The sequence below is a fragment of the Triticum aestivum genome, chromosome 2B, assembly GCF_018294505.1.
Source record: "Triticum aestivum cultivar Chinese Spring chromosome 2B, IWGSC CS RefSeq v2.1, whole genome shotgun sequence".
NCBI classification, from domain to species: domain Eukaryota; kingdom Viridiplantae; phylum Streptophyta; class Magnoliopsida; order Poales; family Poaceae; genus Triticum; species Triticum aestivum.
In genome coordinates, this window is record NC_057798.1 from 352,661,309 (window position 1) to 352,673,899 (window position 12,591).

The 12,591-nt window shown below is 40.9% G+C and overlaps 1 long non-coding RNA gene across 6 annotated transcripts; it reads right to left on the reverse strand.

The window, feature by feature from the left end:
• Positions 1–7,537: 7,537 nt before the first annotated feature.
• LOC123044920 (uncharacterized) lies at positions 7,538–12,238 on the reverse strand. 6 transcript variants are annotated; one of them, XR_006420744.1, is made up of 3 exons: positions 10,606–12,153; positions 8,604–8,679; positions 7,538–7,825 (listed from the first exon to the last, which is right to left on the reverse strand). It is a non-coding gene; the product is annotated as an uncharacterized lncRNA (long non-coding RNA). The 6 variants fall into 6 exon arrangements; XR_006420746.1 differs by having other exon boundaries at positions 8,604–11,554; positions 11,646–12,091; XR_006420745.1 differs by having other exon boundaries at positions 8,604–11,554; positions 11,633–12,091.
• Positions 12,239–12,591: the final 353 nt, after the last annotated feature.

The window sequence follows — 12,591 nt, forward strand, 5'->3', positions numbered from 1 at the left end:
CAAGGATAATCGACATACTATCGTCCTCGGGAATATCAAGAATAACAAAGTCCATTAAGATAGTGACATTTGCAACCACAACAGGCACATCCTCACAAATACCGACAGGTATAGCAGTTGATTTATCAGCCATTTGCAAAGATATTTCATTAGGTGTCAACTTATTCAATTCAAGTCTATGATATAAAGAGAGAGGCATAATACTAACACCGGCTCCAAGATCACATAAAGCAGTTTTAACATAATTTCTTTTAATGGAGCATGGTATAGTTGGTTCTCCTAGATCTCCAAGTTTCTCTGGTATTCCACCCTTAAAAGTACAATTATCAAGCATGGTGGAAATTTCAGCTTCCTGTATCTTTCTTTTATTTGTAATGATATCCTTCATATATTTAGCATAGGGATTTACTTTAAGCATATCAGTTAAGTGCATGCGTAAGAAGATAGGTCTAATCATTTTAGCAAAGCGCTCAAAATCCTCATCATCCTTTGTCTTGGATGGTTTAGGAGGAAAAGGCATGGGTTTCTGAACCCATGGTTCTCTTTCTTTACCGTGCTTCCTAGCAACAAAATCTCTTTTATCATAACATTGATTCCTTGATTGTGGATTATCAAGATCAACAGCAGGTTCAATCTCTACATCATTATTATCGCTAGGTTGAGCATCAACATGAACATTATCATTAACATTATCACTAGGCTCATGTTCATCACCTGATTGTGTTTCAGCATCAGAGATAGAAATATCATTAGGATTCTCAGGTGTTTCTACAACCGGTTCACTAGAAGCATGCAAAGTCCTATCATTTTTCTTTTTCTTCTTTCTAGAAGGACTGGGTGCATCTACATTATTTCTCTGAGAATCTTGCTCAATTCTCTTAGGATGGCCTTCAGGATACAAAGGTTCCTGAGTCATTCTGCCAATTCTAGTAGCCACTCTAACAGCAAAGTCATGTTTATTATTTAATTCATCGAGCAAATCACTTTGAGCTTTAAGTACTTGCTCTGCTTGAGTGGTAACCATAGATGCATATTTGCTAATGAGTTTGAGTTCACCTTTAACTCTAGCCATATAATCACTCAGGCGTCCTATCATGAAAGCATTACTCTTTAATTCTCTACCAACATAAGCATTAAAACTTTCTTGTCTAGCCATAAAGTCATCAAATTCATCTAAGCATTGGCTATGAAATTTAGTAGACAGGATTTCAACTTTTTCATATCTATAGAGAGAATTTACCTTTACTACCTGTGTCGGGTTATCATGACAATGTGTTTCTTCAACAGGCGGTATATTAAGACCATGTATTTCTTCAATAGGAGGTAAATTCTTAACATCTTCAGCTTTAATACCTTTTTCTTTCATAAATTTCTTTGCCTCTTGCATATCTTCAGGACTGAGAAATAGAACTCCCCTCTTCTTCGGAGTAGGTTTAGGAATAGGCTCGGGAGTTGGCTCAATTGGCTCAGGGATTGGCTTAGGAAGAGTCCAATTATTTTCATTAGTCAACATATTATTCAATAGCAATTCAGCTTGGTCGACTGTTCTTTCCGTGAAAACACAACCAGCACAACTATCCAAGTGGTCCTTGGAAGCATCGGTTAGTCCATTATAAAAGATATCAAGTATTTCATTTTTCTCAAGAGGATGATCAGGAAAAGCATTAAGTAATCGGAGAAGCCTCCCCCAAGATTGTGGGAGACTATCTTCTTCGATTTGCACAAAATTATATATTTCCCGCAAGGCAGCTTGTTTCTTATGAGCAGGGAAATATTTAGCAGAGAAGTAATAAATCATATCCTGGGGACTACACACACAACCAGGATTAAGAGAATTAAACCAAGTTTTAGCATCACCCTTTAATGAGAATGGAAATATCTTAAGGATATAGTAATAGCGGGATTTCTCATCATTAGTGAACAGGGTGGCTATATCATTTAACTTGGTAAGATGTGCCACAACAGTTCCAGATTCATTGCCATAAAAAGGATCAGATTCAACCAAAGTAATTATCTCGGGATCAACAGAGAATTCATAATCCTTATTAGTAACAAAGATAGGTGAAGTAGCAAAAGCAGGGTCATATTTCATTCTAGCATTCAGAGTTTTTTGTTTAAGTTTAGCTAGTAGTTTCTTAAGATCAGATCTATCATTGCAAGCAAAAAGATCTCTAGCGGTTTCTTCATCCATAACATAACCCTCAGGAATAACTGGTAATTCATACTTAGGGGAAGAACCTTCATCATCACTATCATCAATGATTTCATCTTCAATAATTTCATTTTCTCTAACCCTAGCAAGTTGTTCATCAAGATATTCACCTAATGGCACAGTAGTATCAAGCATAGAAGTAGTTTTATCATAAGTATCATGCATAGCAGAAGTGGCATCATCAATAACATGCGACATATCAGAATTCATAGCAGTAGCAGGTTTAGGTGTCGCAACTTACTCAAAACAGAAGGAGAATCTAGTGCAGAGCTAGATGGCAGTTCCTTACCTCCCCTCGTAGTTGAGGGAAAAATCTTAATTCTTTCGTCTTTCAAGTTCCTCATAGTAATCAGCAGATATAAATCCCAAGTGATTCAAAGAATATAGCTATGCTCCCTGGCAACGGTGCCAGAAAATAGTCTTGATAACCCACAAGTATAGGGGATCGCAACAGTTTTCGAGGGTAGAGTATTCAACCCAAATTTATTGATTCGACACAAGGGGAGCCAAAGAATATTCTCAAGTATTAGCAGTTGAGTTGTCAATTCAACCACACCTGGATAACTTAGTATCTGCAGCAAAGTATTTAGTAGCAAAGTAGTATGATAGTAATGGTAACAGTAGCAAAAGTAACGATAGCAGTTTTATTGTAATTGTAACAGTAGCAACAGAAAAGTAAATAAGCAAAGCACAATATGTGAAAATCTCGTAGGCATTGGATCAGTGATGGATAATTATGTCGGATGTGATTCCTCATGTAATAGTTATAAAATAGGGTGACACAGAACTAGCTCCAGTTCATCAATGTAATGTAGGCATGTATTCCGAATATAGTCATACGTGCTTATGGAAAAGAACTTGCATGACATATTTTGTCCTACCCTCCCGTGGCAGCGGGGTCCTAATGGAAACTAAGGGATATTAAGTCCTCCTTTTAATAGAGTACCGGACCAAAGCATTAGCACTTAGTGAATACATGAACTCCTTAAACTATGGTCATCACCGAGAAGTATCCCGATTATTGTCACTTCGGGGTTGTCGGATCATAACACATAATAGGTGACTATAGACTTGCAAGATAGGATCAAGAACTCACATGTATTCATGAAAACATAATAGGTTCAGATCTGAAAGCATGACACTCGGGCCCTAGTGACAAGCATTAAGCATAGCAAAGTCATAGCAACATCAATCTCAGAACATAGTGGATACTAGGGATCAAACCCTAACAAAACTAACTTGATTACATGGTAAATCTCATCCAACCCATCACCGTCCAGCAAGCCTATGATGGAATTACTCACGCACGGCAGTGAGAATCATGAAATTGGTGATGGAGGATGGTTGATGATGATGACGACGACGAATCCCCCTCTCCGGAGCCCTGAACGAACTCCAGATCAGCCCTCCCGAGAGAGATTAGGGCTTGGCGGCGGCTCCTATCGTAAAACTCGGTGAAACTTTCTCTCTATTTTTTTCTCCGCGAAATGGAATATATAGAGTTGGAGTTGAGGTCGGTGGAGCATCAGGGGGCCCACGAGATAGGGGGCGCGCCCAGGGGGGAGGGCGCGCGTCCCCCCACCCTCGTGGACAGGGTGTGGGCCCCCTGGCCTTGATTCTTTCGCGAGTATTTTTTATATTTTCCAAAAGTTACCTCTGTGGATTTTCAGGTCATTCCGAGAACTTTTGTTTTCTGCACAATAAATAACACCATGGCAGTTCTGCTGAAAACAGCATCAGTCCGGGTTAGTTTCTTTCAAATCATGCAAGTTAGAGTCCAAAACAAGGGCAAAAGTGTTTGGAAAAGTAGAGACGTTGGAGACGTATCAATGTGTAAGTTGAACAGTCCTAGAGAAACAATCAATCTTAGCATGATGGGCTGACATCTAGTCCATACCCAAGATGATATTTATGTCCGAGGATTTGAGAGCTATCAAAGATGCAAGGAAAACAAGTCTATCGACATGAATTTCATTCTCATGGCTCACTCTGGAAGTTTGCCATCTAGAACCAGGAGTAGAAATTTCCATGGTAGAGGGCATGTCACAAAATGGCGGTGTTATGCAAACGAACATAGCTCTTGGATATAAATGAATGTGATGCTCCAGTATCGAAAAGAACAGATGTCGGATGGCAGTTAACAAGGAGCGTACCAAGAATAACACTGGGATCATCCTGAGCCTCTTCACCTGAGACACAGTTCACATGGCCACGTGCAATGGTGGCCGGCTTGGCGTAGTACACCTTCCATGCTGGCTTGCCACGGCCAATAGCCTTTCCGGACTGGTTGGGGTTGGGGTTGTTTTGGGGACACTCTCGCATGTAGTTACCCAGTTCTCCACACTTGAAGCATGTCACAGTGCTGGTGCGTGGGGGAGCATTGGCGGTTGATCCACCATAAGACTTGGGCGGTGCATACTGCTGTGTTGGCGAGGCACCTGATAGGATGGCCTCGGTGTGAACCTGGGTGGCAGAGCTATGTTAGGCACCCACACCCGGTGCTTTTAAGAGCCAGAACCGGATGAGGAACCGGTGTCACGGGCATGCTTGCGTGTAGCTTCGAAGTCAGTCTGACCTGTCTCAGCACTGATAACCTTGTTCACTAGCTTCTGGAAGGAAGTGCATTCGTGCAGTCAGAGATCACGGTGAAGCTCGGGGCTGAGTCCCTTGCAGAACCTCGCCTGCTTCTTGGCATCTGTGGATACTTATTCAGTTGCATAACATGCCAGGTTTCCAAACTCTCTGTTGTATGCATCCATGGTGAGTCTACCCTGGGTGAAGTTGCTGAACTCCTCCCACTTGCGATCCATAAGACCTTCCGGAATATGATGCTCACGGAAAGCCTCGCTGAACTCTGCCCAAGTGGTAACCTGGCCAGTTGGGCGCATGGCCTCATAGTTCTCCCACCGAAGGCTGGTGGGGCCTTCAAGATGATAAGCAGCGAAAATGACCTTGTCAGCTTCGGCTACATGTGCAGAATGTAGCTTATGGGTGATGCTGCGGAGCCAATCATCCGCATCGAGGGGCTTGTCGAAATGATGAAAAGTGGGTGGGTGCAACTTGATGAAGTCACCGAGAGACACCAAGTCGTTCCTCTGGTGTTGTGTTGTGTTCTGCTCAATGCGTTCTAGCAAACGGTTGGTCTCACGTTTGTTCCTCTTGGCCTCCAGCATGACCTCAGCCAAGGAAGGAGGATGAGGCAGATTCGCATTCCTAGCCACACTGCCTTCAGCCTGCTCCGGGGCAGCAGGGTTGTTTCGGGTGTTGACCATCCTAGGAAAAGCAAAACAACGGTTTAGACAAGGATGAAAAAATTCTGACATAGAAGTGCAGAATGTAATGGATGACTCAGAATGCAAGATGTTCATCCGTACGACATGGTATTATAGAAACTGCCATACATACATACATACATACATATATATAGTAGTGGACCCGTTGCGCCAAATGGGGCAGAGACCTGCTAATTCCATGCTAGTGATGAAAAGAAATCCATGATTTAGTTGATTTTATTATGGACAAGCACATATGTCCACAAATTTAATCTCTCTAAGCTGGGGAAAATGGGGGCTCGCTGTCTACAATAGATGTATATACACATTTAAATTTGATAACATAGAGTTCTATTTGAAACAAAATCGATGTAACAAATCTATCCCCTTTAGTATGAAACAACAGTATTTTGTTGTCTATAATAAGATGTGTATACACATTCTAATTTGGTAGCACAAAGTCCCATTCAAAATCATGCCACTGAATAAATGTGCATCTTTTTTAATCCATGTGCGCATTGTAAAAAAAATATGTATTAGTTGTTTTTGTTGTGAAAATGCACATACGGTAACAAATCTAACCCCGCTTAATAAAAAAATATAGGTTTGTTATCTACAATATGATGTGCATGCACATTTTACTTTGGTAGCATAGAGTCTCACTCAAAATCACATTGCATTGAAAATATATGTATTGTTCAATAGTTTTATGTTTTGTTTGAGCAAGTACGCACGATAAAAATTTAGACCCATCTATATAAAAAATACATGTATTTTTGCCTAAAAACATATGTATACTTAACACCATGTATTAAACAAGTTAAGGAGGCCTTACACTATTCTAAAAAGAGTAGTGTTTCTATCAACTTTGTTTTTGTGTGTTTGAAAAAGAAAGTATTTATGTGTCATTTAGACGCACGTATATTTCAAAGCAGTCGTATGGCAGCCAGCTTGGCCCATGAATCGAACGACTTATTTATCCCTTCTTCCTCGGCACTTATTTATCCCTTCTTCCTTGGCAGATTTGTTCGGCGAGACACAAAACTCCTGAGTAGTACTTCCATCATCTCAATAATTGGGATGGATATCATCCACTACAATAAAGAACAATAACATTTCTCTATATCTTGAACAATAATAACATCATTTACTTTGATCAAGCGACCAATTAGCAGAAGAATAATAAAATTTCTCTATAACTGGAATTCCACATATGGGATTATTAAGATATTGACTTGTATGGATGACTTCATTCATAACAATACATATGCCTTCTGTTTATTTACTTGACAAAATGTCCATCACATGAATCAATCAAATAGGAGGAACTGGAGAGTATTTGAAACCGAAAAAAAAGAATTGATCCTAACGATGTGTAGTGCAGTAGCTTTTAGGCTATGTTTGATAGTAAAGTATTATAAAAACTGAAGTATCAACAAACCATAGTATTTTAGCATGTAGGTATAACATACCGTGGTTTTGACAAAACAGAGTATTTTGTAGTATTGACAATACACCGGACCTGTTTGGTGCAGCGATGTAAAATCAGTTACAGCGTTAACAGTGCAAACACGTCTGGTTTTCCAGCGAAGCTAGCCATTGCATGCAGCAAAGTGATTGGCCAAAGAACGGCCATGCACATGGCAATAGAGCAGCGTGTTACCATCAGCATGCATAAGAAAGAAAGCTTGCACTAAGTGAACTCCGCTGAACGGCCATGACCAAAAAAATCACTGGGCGGCACCAAGCGGCAGAGCTGCACGAGGACTGGCTGCTTGGCCATCTTCCGCATCTGCGGCGGAGCTGCACGTGTAGCAGATGGGACAACGGCGAGCCATGGAGAGAGGCCTACATGCAGCAGGGATCTACAAAGAGCACAGGGCGGCGGCCGCAAATAATTTTTGTAGAGGGAGGCGAGTCAGCAGGGAAGAAGTTGACGACGTGCGACATCGTTCTTTTGTCTGCTCTGTTTTTAAAAAACAGGTCTTGGGTTCTTTTTATAAAACAGAGAAAAAACAGTGTTTTAGCAAATACTGTAGTATTAAAATCACAGTTTTTAGGGCAACCAAACAGCTCATTGTAAATAAAATTGTGGTAGTCTGAAAAACTGAAGTATTCTCGAAATACATAGAAAATATTTTACTATCAAACAGGGCCTTAAAGCCTCTGAATTATTTTGCTTCTACTCCACCAGGAAAGGGCAAGGCTTCAAGAACCAAAAGACACCACTCTAGCTCTCTTCGGCCTCATAAGCCCTGTTGTTGTTAATATCCTTAACCCCAAAATGTTGCCTCTTAGCATCTTTGTTGTTCTCATGATCCTTATTAGGTGTCAGCTTATCCTGAAGAAAAGGCAGTTGATGCCACTAATTAAAAAAACACCCTTAAGAAACACAATCAACTAAACCTTGAACACGAGTAGGCCTAGAGCTAGAAAACAATACATCATATTACCAAACAAAAAGCAAGTAGAAATATCAAATTGAAGCAGGACTATTTGAAAACCAAAATGCAGGCCAAGTAAAATAGAAACATCAGTGATTTTCTCGACCTCACACGTGAGAGAGCAGTAGGAACATATAATTGCCCTCTGGGTAAACACTGGACTCTTTAAGTAGAGCAAACAAAAGATAAACCTGTACATTGCTTTTATTTAGTCACAACATAGCACAAGCATACTTAATATCCTGAGCATAAGCGTGACTACCAGCAACATATGAGGATTTGACAAATGCAAGATATTACAACCAATTTTAAACTTTGCACAACTTCATGAATATACTTAATATCCTGGCAGCACTATATCCATACTACTTGAGGAAGTAAATAATCAAATGACACTCACACAAGGGTTGTAAGGTTTTATCATTTCCGCTTTATAATCCGAACAAAACTATATAGTTGATCTGCAAGTAATTGCATGACATGACAATGGCTTCGACAAATATCCAACTTTTACAACATGAACACATATTTATCGATTACAGTTAGTAATGGGAAGTGATGGTAGCTCACTCTATAACATCGTCCACACCAGGAAAAGATAGTAAAGCAGCCAGATCCCATGACAAATAGGATATGTAAAGGTTGGAAAGAGAACTATATAGAGAACAAACTTACATGTAAAGATGTGGCATGGCCTGTGAAAATGGAGTAGTGTGATGTCACACTATTGGCTATCGCTATACAAAAACTGCTGCAACAACAAAAATAAAAACTGAAAAATTGTATTTATGCGCAGTATAATGCATGACCATCAATATTTTGCATCAAATCTTAGCAAATGCTCTAAATACATATATCAGGAAGTTCTTCTAATACTCTAGTAACATAATCTAAATTACCCGATGTGGAATCCTTCAGAACTAATCGGTTGACATAAAACCGGTGAAATCAATAACACAACAGAACAATAATTGAATGCTTAGTTTTCTTAAAGGTGTTTTTATTTACATATCTAAGGCCATCCACGCATAACATTATCAAACTATAAGAATCAGTATATCACACTACACATTTATTTAACTTGTAATGGAACTTCAACAAACATATCAACTATCGGTAACTGGTGTATGCCATGCAATGAAAATTGCACTCTGGCAGAGCAATGACATAAAAGAGACCATACTCAATTTGGGTGACCTTGACCAACAAACTGTCTTCATCAGACAACAACTTTGCGAATGACAACACATACAGACGACAAATGGGTGGCTTGTTAAGACACAGGGACACTATTTGATAACATTAAAAAAAATCCAAATCAAGCAGTTGAAAGGATAAATGATGGTGCGAGGTAACTCAGTGTATATCATTAGTTCTTCAAATAATAGATCTATAGAGCACCGAGCAAATCTAGAACCACAACTCTGAGAACGCCAATATGCCATATACACAATTAGAACCATGGAAAAACCTACAGTAGCAGAAATAACCACCATATATTGTCTGTTTAGAGAAACCTACTCAAGGGTGGTAATCTCTAGCATTTAGGTACCTACAGTACTCGCATCGATATTCATGAGCCAAAAAGGTGGAGAGATAAATTAATTTTAGTGGGGACTAATTGGCAAGATGCTGCAGCTGCCATACATACAGCAACTAAGTACCCTTGCATGGATTGTATGCCGCCCAACTTGAAACAGATGCCCACGCCACGCGCCAAATCAAGCAAAGGAACAAAGGACTAAAAAAACTACATGCCTGGTTAGACCTCCTGTACATAACGAAAATCTGTTCTTCCAAGAACAAGATGCTAATATACTTTTAGAAAATTGACGGTGAGACCATGCAGTCACAAAGAAATGGTATGGTAGCAACTCTGTACAACCTGCTATTTAATTATTTTCCTCCTCTCAAGCTACAATTTTGAACACAACACAACGATCACCAAAGGAACGCGATACATTCAGGCATCCAATAGCTCCAAAGTGCGCACAAAATTACAATTGTAGACTGGAGGCTATCGATTGTCAAATTATTTATTTTTCCATGGCTTGTGAAAATCTATAGTAGTGCAGCGTCACATTGTTGGTACAGAAAAGGCTGGTGCAATGATGAAAATAGAAACTGAAAACTTTGCGTATGTGGAGCATAGTGCCTAGCCACCAATATTTTGCAACAAACATCAGCAAATTCTACAAACACACATATCAAAAAGTTCTCCTAATATTCGGTAACATAATCTAAAAAGGTTAAACCAAGTCATATAAGCTCACCTTACGTGATCAATAGCATCCAACCGTGTAGCTTTATCATGGGTACTGTTCGACACCGGACTTTAAAGCATAAACACATGTTACTACATTTAAATCTCTGTCGCTGATTTTTTTATGGAAATATATAACACCCTCTGCCAAGGATTCTAAAAACTAAAAGAAAAGAATGTCCAGTTTGAGCTCTTCTCTATGCGTATCTTATATTTCCTATATGAAACAGTTGTCGGAATTATGACATATCTCATAATTTTAATGTAGGGTCACTGCACTGCTCGTCTGCTTCTTTACAAAAGTTAAACTGATACATTATCCTTGCTAAGTTAATTCCATGAATCATATAATGCTTGCTAAGCAACGTTTTAGAAGCAAACATGAGGAAAATGCTTGGGAACAGGAAAAAATACCTTCAAAAAAATCAATGTTTCAGCATTCGTGTTGATTCTTCTAAACCGAGATTCACAATTTCTGTGACATTCTGCAAATAAATCAATCATCCATACCCAGGATATATCAAATACTTCTGCATGAAAATGAGGAAGAAAAACATGGCACACATCATTCATTCATTCATAGAGCTTAAAACATGCTAGAAGGTAACAAAAGTATGTCAGATTGACAATAAATAACAGATAGCTCCATCTGTATAACTGTTGTTGGGACTATCAAAATTAAAATTCCATGTCTTTAAGAAAACTGACAAAGCTTGAGGGCCTCTTAAATACGAAGAGAGGGCATGTGCGGAGAGGCCATACATACTGATTAAGAAAACTCACTTTTTAGCAACCAGACTCCTTCAAGGAGAGGTGGGGCATGGTCATGGGATTTGGGCTCAGGAGCAGTAGGGCTGCATGATCAAAACAAATAGAAGATTTTCTTGCATGTTTTACTGCTTGGTTATTCAATAACTACGAAGTAATTCAAAATCTAAAAGCAAGCTGACGTATATGGTTTCTACAGTATGCATTGCCATCTTCCATTTGCTCGCTGCAAATACAAACTTGGCATTCACATAAAGTTCTTTCTTGCAAATCCAAACTTGGCATTCACATACGTATTTTTTTTCTTTCTTCCCTACAGATTCTTCTACCGACAAAAGAACTTAGGCATAGAAATAACCGCCTTCTTTAGTCGAGAGGCCATTCACATGAGCTTCAAATGCCAGAACGACGAGAAAAGCTGGAAAGATCAACGAGAGGAGTAACACCCAACAGCAGGAAGCAAAACTGAAGAAAAAGTATGTTTCGACACAAGCGTTTCATCAAATTGCTTAGAGACAAGTATGGGAAGAGCCGTTTCACCTCAGCGTTGAAGGCAAGAACTCCTGGAAAGGGGAATGCGGAAGAGATCACAAACCTGCACATGAACAAAGGTAGAAAGGCTAAATACCACGAGGAATAGAGTGCCCAATAGAAAGGGGAGCAGGCAAGGAACCAGATTAACTGACGAACGGAGGGAGCAGAGTAGTGCCACAGAGGATGGCGTCGAGGGGGTCCGTTCCTCAGCGTGGAACCAGCTTGGTCAACTCATCACATCTAATCACGGTCGCTGCCCCCGTTCACACCGCTACCATCGACGACAAGGAGGAAGAGGCTGGCGGAGGAGGCGAAGCAGGGCCGGGTCCAGCAACGAGGGAGGAGGATGATGGTGCAGAAGAGAGAGAGAGGGGAGGAGGAGGATGCGGGCGAAGGAGGCGGAGCCCAGGCATGGTGGAGGAGAACGGGGGAAGGGGCGCACTGCTCGGAGTACTCCGGCTCAGGATGGGTTCATCCTTTCTCGTGCGCGCAGAAAGGTGCGGAAGAAGGGGAGAAGACGCCCATGCCATCTCCCCTCTCTCCAGTATCTAACATCGAAGCTAGAAAGGTAACGACCCACACACCGACGTGTGGGACCAGAAGCCAACGAGGCCTACCCGTCATAGTGCGTGGAGCGGATGTGTATGCGCATGGAGGGGTGTGTACGCGTTAGTCCATCTTCTCTCTCTCCTCTGAAAAACTCCACATCGCAGACGCGGTGTGAGGATGCTGATGAGGGTCTGTTTCTGAGGTTGTCGGGTGGTCTTTACTCACTTCTGGCCCTACATGTATGTGGGTTGATTGCCTTTCATTTGCGTCTCATCTGCATTTTGAGAGAGCGGTTGCACTGACAGCTGCATCGTGCGCGCCAGGGTTTGGCCAACCGCTCCACGCGCGCCATGTGTGGGACGTGCGTCCTGTCAGACCATCTCTCCTTCCTCTGTACAAACGCCTGACATCCACGCGCACACAAAATAATTCATAGTAGAAGACTGACAGGTCGGACCAGAGAGAAGGCAGGCCCACTTACAGCGGCACCACCCAACCAGCCATGGGAGCGAGCAACAAACACGGAGGAGAGCGACGCGCGCTCGCGGC